This window comes from Equus asinus, chromosome 11 (genome assembly GCF_041296235.1).
Source record: "Equus asinus isolate D_3611 breed Donkey chromosome 11, EquAss-T2T_v2, whole genome shotgun sequence".
Lineage (NCBI taxonomy): Eukaryota > Metazoa > Chordata > Mammalia > Perissodactyla > Equidae > Equus > Equus asinus.
This window is the reverse complement of record NC_091800.1, coordinates 1,945,761-1,959,261: the sequence shown is the minus strand read 5'-3', so window position 1 is coordinate 1,959,261 and position 13,501 is coordinate 1,945,761. Positions and strand designations below refer to the sequence as shown.

Sequence of the window (13,501 nt, the reverse complement as noted above, 5' to 3'; positions counted from 1 at the left end):
ATCGGCCCACCCTGTCGGGGCTGCCTGGGCCGCCCGGGGGCTGGGAATCAGGCTGAGGGGTGGCCAAGTCTGCAAAACGGGATTGGATGGGTGAGGCAGAGTGCAGGTCCGGAGAGTTCCAGGTGAAGGGCCGTTCAGGGGCTTGAACCCCAGGGATCCATCCTACCCCATCCTGGAGCCCAGAGTCTGAGGTCAAGGGTTGCAGGGCTATGCTCCCTCCGGAGGCTCCACAGGAGGGTCCCTCCAGCCTCTTCCAGTGTCTGGGGCTCCAGGGTCCCTGGGCTGGTGGCCGTCTCCCTCCCCTCTCTGCCTCCATCCTCACGGGGCTGCTCCTCTGCATCTGTGTCTCCTCTTCTCATAAGGACCCCAGTCCCATTGCATCAGGACCTCATTTCACCTCCTTAAAGAGCCATCTCCAAATCCTGACATGTGCCAAGGTCCTGTGGTCAGCGCTCCTGCCCTGTTCCAGCCTGCAGTGCCTGGTCCCCTGGGATGGGGAGGAGATGTCCTAGTTAGGTGTCTCAGGAGAGCTGATGAAAATTCATTTTAAGGGCATTGTGGTTTAGAGCGAGTCCCATGAGCAACAGACATTTTCAATATCTCATAGTAGCAATAACTTACTTTGGTTTACCACTTTCAAAGGGGAAATCTGCCTGTCTTTCTTCCTTTCCCCAGATATTATCCAGCTTTGTAATGCAAACAATGGCTCCCCTGTTGTTCTCACTGAAGCGCGGGTTACAGTGGAAGGCGACATCATGCCCTCTCTTGAAATCTCAAGCAAGCCTGTTTTAAACCAAAGACCAGAGTTAGTAAAATGATTCAAGCTGTGCATTTGTATCAAGTGAAGAACATGCAATTTTCTAAAGAGCAAATCATTGTATAAATACATGACAATTTTCTAAACAGAAAACACACTGACGGTACACTGGGCCAAGGACTGGATGTAACACAGAAGCATCTGACAGGAAGCAAGACAACGTGCTGAGTTTTTTGCCTCGTTGTCTTGGTCACATCATTCTAGTCAGCTGTCATTCCCTCTTTACCACCTCTACCCAAGAAAGGTCTTCAAGGTTTTCTCACAGAGGTTTAGGGCCACTTTGAGGGCACTTTATGCTTTACTTTGCAGAGAATAACGGTTACCTCCTTCCTGCCCTGCCAGCCTGCTTTTAATCCCTATTAATGGCAAATAAGAGCTTTCAAATACTCGGCTTCCTCATAGTTAACCAAAAGCCAAGTCCTGACACAGCAAGAGCTAGACAACATCGTTAAAGTTCAGTATTCCGATGCTAAGTTGTAAAGTCGTGACAATAAATGTGGTAAACATTCCATGATGTCAAGTGGAACTAATGAAAGTGCTGCTTGGCTTTTTTTTTTTTTCTTCAAAGATTTTATTTTTTCCTTTTTCTCCCCAAAGCCCCCCGGTACGTAGCTGTATACTCTTAGCCGTGGGTCCCTCCAGTTGTGGCATGTGGGACACTGCCCCAGCGTGGCTCGATGAGCAGTGCCATGTCCGCGCCCAGAACTCGCTCCAAAGAAACACTGGGCCGCATGCAGCAGAGCACGAGAACCTAACCCCTCGGCCACGGGGCCAACCCCACGAAAGTGCTGCTTGGCTTTTTGACCCCAGTTCCTGCACTTGGATGTCAAGGCAAACACAAGTCCTGGCTGTCGAATCACTAACTCTTTCCCTCAGTGTCTCAGCGAACCCCATAGAGCACTGACAGAATCAGCATGTGCTCTGGTTTTAAAGCAACGTCTGTACTCTAGACCTTTTAACAATGATTCTCTGTATGTTTTGATTCACCCAGTACTGAACACATACACCCCACTGTGTCTTCCAATGATTAAATTCACAGGGAAAAGACCAAGATAGCCAATGGCAATAGAATTTGTATTTGACTGAAAATCCAATGCCTATATTTCCTCTGCAGTGAAAAGCAAGATACTGTCATCTCTACTGCCTTCAGTGTTCTTTTTTTCTTGTAATTCCTCACATAGAATTTGCAGGACCAAGCAATAATTTTTTCAGTTTAGACCACCTTAACCACTTCAACCAGAATTAGTTCTGAGTGGCCGCAGTGTCAGTCTGCATCTCTAGTGTTCCTGGAGCTAAAGTTTCCAGTGCAATAACCCTAAATAAAGCAAAGATATGTATATCAGTGTGGTCCTGCATGAGAGGGGTTGTACAGGGAGGAGAGCAGATATTAACAAATCATGAGTGCTGTGTGCACAGGGTAAGGTGTGCTGGGTCCTACCTTATGTTGGGAGGAAAGATGGACGAGGACATAGGCAGAGGGTATATATGTTTTGTACTTTGCTGTGAGGCAAGCTTTATTGTGCAGGGAAGAACTGTGCCATCAGAAGCTGTACAGGCTGTGTGGAAGTAGCAGTTGGCTTAGGGTGGTGACCTTCATGCGGAACCAGAGGAAGCTGGCTGGAGGTTGGAGTGAGTGGGCCATTTGGATGTAAAATGATCAGATCAGAGCTGAGTCTATCTCCTGCTAACAGAGGAGGTGGCTCCCTTTGATTCACCAGGAAAAAGGTGACAGACACTCATGGAGTCTGTTTGCAAATTATTGAATAAACCTGTGTGCATAGCTTGACTTTGTGCCTTTTGTGTCCTGGTCATAAGACCCAGAAACACAGATGAATTAATGGCTGCAGTAGCTTTAGTGGCACCACTGACCTCAGGGATGGGCGTACTGGACAGCTTCAGGATATCCTTAGCCTTCTTGTTTTACACGTAGGTATAACCAGTGGTGATCACCAGGCCCAGGCATCCCAGGGCAGCCATGGATCAGCACGGATTTACCTGTTAGCTCCAATCTTACCCCATCCTAGCTCACCTCAGTCAAACCAGTTCCAATGGCAAAGGCTGATTTATTTTGAGGAAGTCTTGTAACTTGAGGGATCTGTTCAAATCTTCTAAGTATATAGAGTCTGCTCAGAAAACTGGGGTTCTCCATCCTGCCACTTGTCAGCTGTAGACCAGGCTAACACCATAGGAATCTGTGACCCTGCTGTTGCCCCCACTATGAAGATAGAAATGGCAGCTGAGCTCGCAAGGTCCGAGACTGCACTGTGACCTGCACAACTGCGGGGAGGTTTGTACGCACATCAGGACAGAGTGGCATCACTTTCACGCGCTCAGACCAACTCGGAACAATGTCCAGTGGGGTCTTTTTGTTTTCACACCTTGTTTTTGATGGGCATGTAGACATAATGTGCATGCTTGGTTTTTTAGACAATGTATGGGTGGAGAGACGGCCAGGCATCACATTACAAAAGCTCCACGTTTCCTTGAGCTCTAAGGCTTTCACTGCCAGGAAACACCAACAGAATGGGTTTCCTGCTCTTCCTCTTTGTCCTCAGAAAGTAGGACTCTGTTTTATTCTTGATTCTTCTGGTTTAAAATTCAGTGAGGGAAACGTTGTCCCCGTATTGGGAATACATATTGATTTATGGGATAATCCCCTACTGTGGTATAGCCAAGATTCTAAATGTGTAGTTTTAAAAATTCTAAACCAATCAGCAAATATGACAGACTTGCTAATCTTGCTGTTCACCTGTTTGCATTGCGCTTCACTGTGCCCAGAATTGTTATCAGCATGCAAGGCGTGACTCCTCCAGGCAAAGGCAGGTCACAAAGCACAGTCTGGGAATAAAAAAATATATATGTGGTAAATATTCCATTTGCACTTTTGGTATCCTCTTAATATGTTGCCTCTATGAATCATTACTGTGTTGTTTTGGTAGCAAATTTTCATTATTTAAAAAAAAATTTTAATTTATGTTTTTATTTTTTATCATTTTAGTTGCAGTAACATTGGATTATAACATTATATAGCTTTCAGATGTACATCGTGATATATTTCAAATTCTGTGTAGACTGCATCATGTTCAACACACAAAAACGAATTATAGTCCACCCCCTCACATGTGAACCTAATCACCCCTTTTGCCCTGCTCCAACCCCGATTCCCCTCTGGGAACCACCAATCCAATCTCTGTTGCTAGGTATTTGTTTGTCGTTATTTTTATCTTCTGAGTGAGATCATACGGTATTTGACTTTCTCCCTCCGACTAATTTCACTCAGCATAATACCCTCAAGGACCACCCATGTTGTCACAAATGGCCGGATTTCATCATTTCTTATGGCTGAGTAGTATTCCATTGTGTATACATACCACATCTTCTTTATCCATTTGTCCCTTGATGGGCACCTAGGTTGCTTCCATGTCTTGGCTATTGTGTATAATGCTGCAATGAACATAACAGTGCATGTATCTTTATGCCGTTGTGCTTTCGAGTTCTTTGGATAAATACCCAGCAGTGGGATAGTTGGATCATATGGTAGATCTATGCTTAATTTTTGCAAGAGGCAGAGGAAATTCCAGGCCTGAAATGCAAGGGAAATGCATGCATTTCCCACACCAAGGGCCCCCCAACCTGTGCAGGGCTGGCTGCGTCCCCAGATCCCTCCCCACGTTCGCTGCTTCTGGAGGACTCTTCCCAGAGAATGGGGGCCATGAACAGCAGCCAAAGCCTGATCAAGTCAGCGGGGACTGAAGGACAGTCTGGCAGCAGAAAAGCCATGCTCGCTTCCAGGAGAGGGGCTGGGTGGGTGATGGGAGGAAGCCTGGTCTCTAGGGAAAGTTGCTTCTCTTCTCCAAAGCAGGTATGTGGAAAGTAAGATGTCTCACAGGCCAGGCCAGGGCCACATGGCACTGCTACCGCTCCACACACTGTCACCACTGTGGCGGAGAGGGATGCTGGAGCTCATGCCGACAGAGACCCTGAGTGCCTGTGCACAAGGAAGGAGTGGAGGCACCAGGTTTTCTATGTCCCTGTGTGGCCAGGACAGCGGCACTGCTCAGGGATGTCAATGCTATAATGAAGTCTGTGCTATTTATCTGGCTACTCAGAAAGGGTTTTCAAAGCAAGAGGAAAGAGGAAATAGGGTAGGAAGGCAGGCCTGGGCCAAGCGGCCTCCGTCACCTCCATGTGCTAAGCAGGCCCCCTCTCTGGAAGGGGTTTCATCGACAGCCTTTCTTTCTACTTCCTGGGCACAGAAACTGAGCAGGAACCCAATGAGAAGGAGGGTTCTGGCCTGGAATGGGGTGTAGCAGCTCCCCATTGGTTTGATCCGAAACTCCCAGGCCATGGAGACAGAGGCCAGGTATGGGGTCTTGGGTTCTTGCCTTTACGGGGGCCCCAAAGGCTTTAGGCTTCCCCCTCAGCTTCCTCTGGTGCTCTAAAATGACTCTGGCATCAGGCTGAGGAAGGGAGGCTTTCTCAGAGATCAGCAGCTCTCCTCTGGAAAGGCCCCACCTCACCCCATGAGACTGACTCACAGCAGCGTGGCCCTGATGAAAGTTCACAGCTTCCAGAAACCAGCAGCCTCAAGGTGATGCTCTGAGGAGCAAGGGGCAAAGGAAAAGAGACTCTGCCTGGTTGGCTTCTGCTGGGGCTTGGGAGCGGTTGAGTGGAAGAGGCTGGGACCCCAGACCGCCCGGGCTCTAACAGACCCTCAGGGAAGTGGGGGCTCTTCCCACCCTGTGATCACATGGCTCCTGCTACCAACAGAAAAGGTGAAGCTTGGCCAAGGCCAGCATTATTTGGGGGAGGGGACGTCACAGGGGAGGGAACGGCTAGGGAGCAGGAGCACCATCAAATTCCCTGGTCTGGGCCGAGCGTGTCTTCTGCACGTGCAGTTGCCTTATTTGGAGGCAGGAGGTCTGCTACGGCACTATTTCCAAGGTATTACTATGGAAACGCAGCGTAACCCTGAATGCTGTTATTCTGCCTGGGAGTTTTTTCTCTCAAACCAGCCAGCTTTGGGGGATTTGCATGTGTGTCTGCTGTTCCCCAGCAGGAAGCTGTTCAGTCTCCAGGAACAACTCCCATTTGATTTTGCCAGGGACACTACCTTCCAGAGGATGCTAGCCTAGGACTCCTTGGGGAGGGTAGACAGAGGGCAGACAATGACCATCAGCTGAGAGCAGGCCCAGAGCTGCACTCTACTAGTAGGAGGGTTTGTGCAGCAGCCCAGGGCAGGCAAATCCAGGGGAGACCCGGCGGGCGTAGAGGAGAAGGGGGACCCAGTTCCACCCAGGCTGATCTCTGCCACTCAGTGAAGGAGAGAGCACCAGGAAGGACTGCTGAACCCTGGGGGTAGCCATGTTCTGCTATGCCTGGACCTCTGCCAGGCTCTGGGCCTTTCAAGATGCCCAAGGGACCCCCAATCTCCACTCTGCTCATTCTCAGGGTTACTGCGAGGCTCGATCAGGCAAGAACACTTGGTAACAGTGAAGCCTGAGCACAGAGGAAAGGAATAACATTTACTGAGCACCCACACTGGGCCCAAGACCTCCTTTCAAGCTCACAAATAATCCTATAACTGGATCAAAACAAGCCCATTTTGCAAATCAGTTCACTGAGGCTCAGAACATTTCCTGGTGCCCTGAGCCCCTGGACACTGGCTGGGGAAGAGAAGGGAGAGGAGAGGGGTCTTTGGGGAAGGACTGGACCTGGTGGGACCACCCCAGCCACCTCCCACTCTGGTCACATGGGAGTCAGAGCAGGGGCACAAAAATCAAGACCAGCACCAATTTTTTCCATTTATGGTCAAGGCCCCAGAGCAAGAGTGGGGTCCCCGAATTGCCCTTCACTTGGCTCCCCTTTCTCAGCCTGCTCTCTGCAAGAGCATCTCTGTGTAGAAAGTGGAACCGAGCTGAGTCCTTCCTTGGACTGTGGCGCACGAGGAGTGTGTGCAGCCAGCAACCCCTCCTGGCATGCTCTTTGCTTCCCAGCAGCTGGAAGGACAGCCAGGGGAAGAGACACACGCTCTGCTACTGCTTCTCAGCACCTGCCCCCTGGCTGGAAGCCTCCTGGGCAGCCCCAGACCACACAAGCAGGCCACCCTGTCCCTGTGGCTTGAAGAGGAGCATGCAGATTGTAGCCCACAGACCACTGGAAGGATGGAGACAACGTGCAGGGCTGGTGACCACCTCAGCCCTGACCTGAATCCTTCCCTCACCCCTAATTTTAGGCTGGGTCCTGAAGCCCTTGAATCTTCTGGGGTACTCTCGCTTTGCCCCAGCTCCTCATCTCTGAAACCACAAAGTGGACACCAACTGGCAAACCCACTGCCTACCTGTGGTGTGGGTGGCTCGACTTTCTGCTTCTTCTTCTGGTTCTGTTTGTTGGTCCTGGGATAGAACATGAGCATCTCCAGCCACCTGGGGAGAGAAGAGAGGACCGAATCAGACCCCTGCTCTCAGGAACTAGGACCATTTCTTGTCGGGTGGTCCAGGCACCAGGCTCAACACTTCCGGACTGGAGGCACCCACCCAGTGGCCAGGCCTTTGGACACCCAAGCAGGGCAGAGCACTGCCCAGATTAGAGCCTGCCACTGCTGGGGCAGGAAGTGCCAGCAGCACAGCCTAGGACAAGCACTGTGCCAGGGTGGAAATGTTCACTCTCTTGATTGTGCTGATGTTTTCAAAGGGGTATAAATTGTCAAAAGGTATCAAATTATGCATTTCAAATATGGACCCTTTATTATATGTCCAGTCCGTATTAATTAGAAGAGCTATAAATAAAACAAATAAGGTGTTGGCTTGACTTCTGGCTTCTGGTCCATGATGTTAGGAGCCTGGAAGTCTCCACTCCATCCCCAAACACTAAACAGCTGAACAAACTGAAAAGGCTCCAGCTGTTCTTAGGTTCATAAGAGCAGTGAGGTCTTGGGCAAAGTGCCGCCCCCAGATTGGGGAGACTCACAGGTGAACGCAGAGAATCACAACTGAGCCCCCGAGGGGACCAGTGCTGGGGCAGGGAAGCCTAACCTATAATGGACAATCTGCAGGAGGCCCAGTGTGGACAAGTGTGGACCCTCAGAGAGTTAAAACTCCAGGAGGACCTGGTCACAGGGGCCCAAACTTTTGTGAGTTTTGCCTCCAGCAGCTGGACCTGCTTCTTACAGTGAATGTCTGAGAAAAAATATTGTGCTTCTCACAGAGGAAAGAAAAAATGAACAATTTTGAAATATGCTAGAGCATTCTGTTCTTAAAAAGTCTGCTCTAAGGAGAAACTATTTTACTAGAACCTGACGTGCTAAGGTTTGATCAGGGACACACCTACCTGTGGGGACTCCAGCCCACTTCAGCCATCCCGCCCTGTCTACGTGGAGGACGCAGAGCACACGTGACGTTCTCTAAGCACATGGATGTGATCTCTTCTGATGCCTCTGGGAAGGAATTGGGTCCAAAGTTACCAGAAATGAAAGGAGAATGAACATTTGTTGAGTATCCACTAAACGTCAAGTAGTTTATTAAAATGTCACCCCGTCAGATCCTCTCAACGCTGCATTTATAAACACTGTACATCTTTTTCAGAGAATACATTTAGTGAGATATTAATTCTTTCAATGTCAAACAATTCTAGTTTTCATTTCTTCGAAATTATCTAATTTTGAAGTTTGATATTTCATGTACTACTCCTTCAGTTATATACTCTAAGCATTTTGTGATCACCAGAAATTGCCCAGTTTTTTTTTTTATTGTGGTAAGAACCCTTACCCTATGGTCGGCCCACTTAACCAAGTCATAAGCGCACACTGCAGTACTGGGAACTCTGGGCACAGGGCTGTGAGCAGCTCTCTAGAACTTACTCATCTTGCATGACTGAAACTTTGTGCCTGTCGGACAGCAGCTCCCTCTTTCCTCTTCCCCCAGCTCCTGGCAATCACCATTCTCCTGTTTCTGTGAGTTTCACATTTTTTTCTTCTTTTTTGGTTTGGGGGGTATTTTTCCAGTTTTAATAGGGCATCACTGCCAAATAAACATGTTATCTCTTTACAATGACATGATTTGATACATTGCAAAAGGTTTCCCCTCATCAGGATAAATAACACATCCATCACCACACAGGTTTCTCTTTTCTTCTCTTTCTTTTTCTTGCGAGCATATTTAAGTTCTCTCTTCGCAAATTTCAATGACACAATGCAGTGTTGTCAACTATAGTGAGTTGAACCGTTTCAGATAGCTCGCATAAGTGGAATCACACAATATTTGTCCTTCTGTGACTGGCTTATTTCACTCAGCACAATCCAGCGATCCCACTTTGGGGTATATATCCACCAGAATTGACATCAGAATCTCAAAGAGACATCTGCATTCTTGTGTTGACTGCAGCCTTGTTCACAAGAGCCAAGATATGGAAACAGCTTAGTGTCCATCGACAGATAAATAGATAAAGATAATGCCAAGAAATATTACTCAGCCTGAAAAGAGAAGGGTATTTTGCATATGCAACAACATAAAGACATTTATTTGACAAGCGACTGCAGACTTCTGTTTGGGCCAAATGGAGTGAGCCCCATGCAGCCTCTCTCTCTCAGATGACAAATGAAACTCTGGCCAGAGAACAAATAATTGCCACCTGATTTTCTAAATTCACCAAGTGAACAACTCCCAGTAACTTGAATCCTGATACTGACCAGGTCTGACACAGGTTCTGTTGGGGTTTTTACATAAAACAATATTTATATATTACAAATGCTTTAAAAATATACGCAAAATAAATTTGAAAATATGCACCAAAATACGGGCAGAGCTTAATAAATGGTTATAAGGCAGTCCCCCTATTGACCACCACCAAGGTCATTCCCGTCCTCTGTGACATTTGTTCAGTCTTAGTTGTACAGGAGACTGCAAATTAGTACTTCCTGTGTCCCTATGTTACTGTCTCTCTAGGCATTTCATTGTGTGGAGTTCGTCAATGTCTCTGGAATGAATCATGAGAAGAATATTATTTATCATATTATGTAAAAAATGACACTGAAATGAGTCTGACCGAGTTGGTGTGAACGTTATGCAGCATTTTAAATGCCCTTTTCCCTCAGCAGTGCTATCTGGGGCAGAAGGAATGGGCAGAGCAGCTGAGGGGATTTGGAATTAGAGAGGAGCAGGAGGAAGACAAAACTTCTCCAGTAATCTTTGCAATTTAACCACCACATTGGCGTTCTCACAGCGTGAAATCAAATATGATTTTATGTTCATTCCAGGATTGCTAGCACATCGTTTCATAAAATGTGCAGGGTCATTGTTTCCTTTCCCGTCATCTGTATTTGAGAGCCCCAACTCACCTCAGACAAGGGTCCATACTGAATTATTCTGTGTCTTCTATTAAACAAAGGATTCTTTGATACAGTGCAGAAAAATATGTACTTTGATGAGCACGAAATTTGAAGAGAAGGAGCATCTAAAACTTAAGAGGAAAAGGAAGAATTAGAAAAAATAATTGAATTATCTGAAAAACACAAATAATATCAGCTTTCATAAGTCACTGTAAAATATAGAAATAAATGACTAATGACATACTACTTATAAATAGCTACTAAAATTAGGACATTTTTAGAGCTAACGCATTTATTATATATTCCATCACGAATAAGTTGGGAGGCCATAGTAATGAGCCAGGACCCCTGACCTCTGCAGGGAGCCCTCACCCAACCCCAGAAACTGTCTCAGACACTCTCAAGGCATCATGGGTCAGAATCATTCCTTCCTATAGGGAAGGTGTGGAGCCAGTGGTGAATGGAGGGATTGGGAAGCTGGATATGGGAGAAGAACCAGGGGCTCAGGGGCCCTTCACAGAGCAGGAAAGTGCAGGGAGGAGCTCCCCCTGGTGGCTGTTGGGTGATGCTGCTTGACCCAGGTCAGAGCTTTACCTGGGCTGTGCTGTTTACCTCTGAAGGACCATGCTGATGCACACTGCCCACCATGGGCTAGAGGATCAATGAGTCCCGTTTCAGTGGGTCCAGTAACTTCATTTTCCTCTCCCGCGGTGTGTCAAGTCTCCACCGCTAGAAGCTCACAAGCTCTCTCTGCGCTTGGGGCGTCTGGCATGTGGCTCAGTGCGTCTTCATATCTGCTGTCCCCCAATTCTGTGTTCACCATCGCCCAGAGATTTCAGTCATCTAGTCTCAGCCCAGATGCCCCCTGGGGTCAAGGTGAATGTTTCTGCATATAACACGGATGGTACTTGCACCTATGCTCTGCTCAAGTGATACCGTTCCTGATGGTTTGGGTTTCATTATTTTCCTAGAATCGGAAAATGAAATTGCCCTACATCCTCTCTTCTTTTTCTCTCTCTCTATATGTAACATATAATGTACAACATATATAAGATGCAACATGTAACATAATATGCAATATGTAGCATTTCATACATTATAATGCATTTTACATACGAAGTTCTCTCCATATAATACATTACATATATTTATGTTTTTATATGTAATTTTATAATATGCATATTAGTTTAAAATAAATAGAAATTCCTTACTTTATATGACTGTTTGATGTAGCTAATATATTTTTAATCAAGTTCTGTAGTTTTACTCAGTGTGAGGGCTGATGGAACAGGAACGTTACTACAATGGAACCTCCTCCCTATGTTCGGGCTCTTCTCCCATTGCTGTACTAAAAACTCTCACAGCCTGTGACTGTAAGGTACTGGGCCCTAATCAAGATTTTTTTAAGAGCTCCATGGAATTATTGAGTGTTAGGTGTCTAGGATCTGAATCCAAAAGAACAGATGTTTATCCAGCACTTTCCCAACCAAGGAACCACAGGGAAGAGCAGGAGACGTTGTGGATTGACCTGAGGGAGGTGAGCACTGAATGAGACGGCATTGAATGTGGAGATCGCTGTGGGTGGTATTGACGGATACCTGCGCAGTATTGTCATCCAGTCCGTGAACATGGCTGCCCTTTCACTTATTTAAATTCGTTTTTTTCAGTAATGTTTGTATTTTTCAGTTTACAGCCTTTTCTATTTTATTATTTTTGATGCTTTTGGAAATGGAACTGCTTTCCTAATATCCTCTTCATCTTGCTCTTTGTTGTTAATTAGAAAACCAACTGATTTTTGTAGAGTGTCACTGCCCTTAAGTCCCGTAGGAGACACCAGATAGAACCCATTAGGGTTATGATAGGAGTCGGTTTCCCTATCTTGAAACAGTAGGATAACAAGTATTGAGGCAGGTGGGAATATGAAAATGAAGCACTGCCATCCGTGAGCAGTACAATGAGTAACCCTGGATCCACCTCTAAAGGCATTGAGGAAAAGTAGGGATTTTCCTGAAGGTTTAGTGGAGGCCAGAGAATAGCTATCACAAAGTACACCTGAGAGCAAAGCTTCTTCAAAATCCCCTTCGAGTAGCTCTGTCTTCCTAGATTTCCATTCCTTTTGGCAACTGCCCCAACTCTCTCTTCTCCCTCTCTGCTCGTTTTCCCCAGTCAAGCTCATTTCTCTCTGCATCTTTCTTCTCCAAACCCCCTCAGCTTGCATATCCACCCAGTGATAAATACCAAGCCCCACCTCGTGGTCATCCACTCCTCTGCAGCTTCTCAAGGTTGCCCCAGGACTCTGAAGCACCAGCATTCTTTCCATCTAGCATCACTTTGGAACGTGGTTAGTGACGTAACTCATCGGTGAACAACATGGGCTCTAAATTCTGACTTCATCTTCGCAAACCGGGTGACCTCAAATGATATCCTTCCTCTGGAGCTGTTTTCCAATCTATAAAATAAGGATAATATAAGTACGTGGCCAGCATGATTGCCGTGAGTATTAAATGCGATGATGCCTGCAAAATACCGGTCTGTAGTGACTGTGCAGTAACTGTTAGCCATCAGTACTATTATTCATCTGCTGGAAAATTCTATGAGGTCAGTAGGGCAGTGGTTCCTGTTTTGATATGAACAAAGCAAGGACCCCAGTGGTGAATTGATTTGCTCAAGGTTGTACAAGACAGGCAGCCAAGCCAGAGGTCAAATCCCATCCCTTGAGTCCAGAGCCTTTGGATTTCTGCCCAATTTCTTGAGGTCAAGACCTGACAAGCAAGTGCTGGTGAATGGGGTCCCCCACAGCTTGGATGCTGTTTAAGAATTCTGAGGAGAGGCGATACCCCTTCCTGGCTTCAGTTTTCAGTGCAAACATTAAATTATGATGATGTATGACATGAGATTGTGTCCCCTGCTGGCCCCTGAAAGTTGCATTTCTTCTGAGGGCGACTACAGAGGATCCATTTTGCTGTTCTCAGTAGGTCTGGAGTGACCTACTCTAGTCCCTCTGCTTGGGACACAAAGCTCATTGCCCTCATGAGCCATTTCTCACAGCAGCCACTCAGGGACTTCCTACATACTTCTAGTTTGCCTGGATGGTGCCCTCCATTGGGGTGTCATCACTTCATTAAAATACAGAATTAAAGTTTGTCACTGGACACCCAGCCAGCTGTCAGGATCCCCCCCTCCTCCTGCCAATGTCACACACTTGGTACTTCCCAGTATAGTGTGGTGTTTATGGAATTCTGGAGTCAGACAGATGTGAGTTCAAGGTCTAGGTGTGACACTAAATGTGGACTTGGTTCAATTTTTCAGCCTCTCTGAATCTCCATTTCTTCATCAGTAAAATGGGTATTTGGATAATG

At 46.8% G+C, this 13,501-nt stretch overlaps 1 long non-coding RNA gene across 1 annotated transcript; it reads right to left on the bottom strand.

Moving 5' to 3' along the window:
* Positions 1-470: 470 nt before the first annotated feature.
* LOC139046552 (uncharacterized) lies at positions 471-7,248 on the bottom strand. Its single transcript, XR_011506691.1, has 4 exons — positions 7,158-7,248; positions 4,189-4,261; positions 3,567-3,655; positions 471-783 (listed from the first exon to the last, which is right to left on the bottom strand). It is a non-coding gene; the product is annotated as an uncharacterized lncRNA (long non-coding RNA).
* Positions 7,249-13,501: the final 6,253 nt, after the last annotated feature.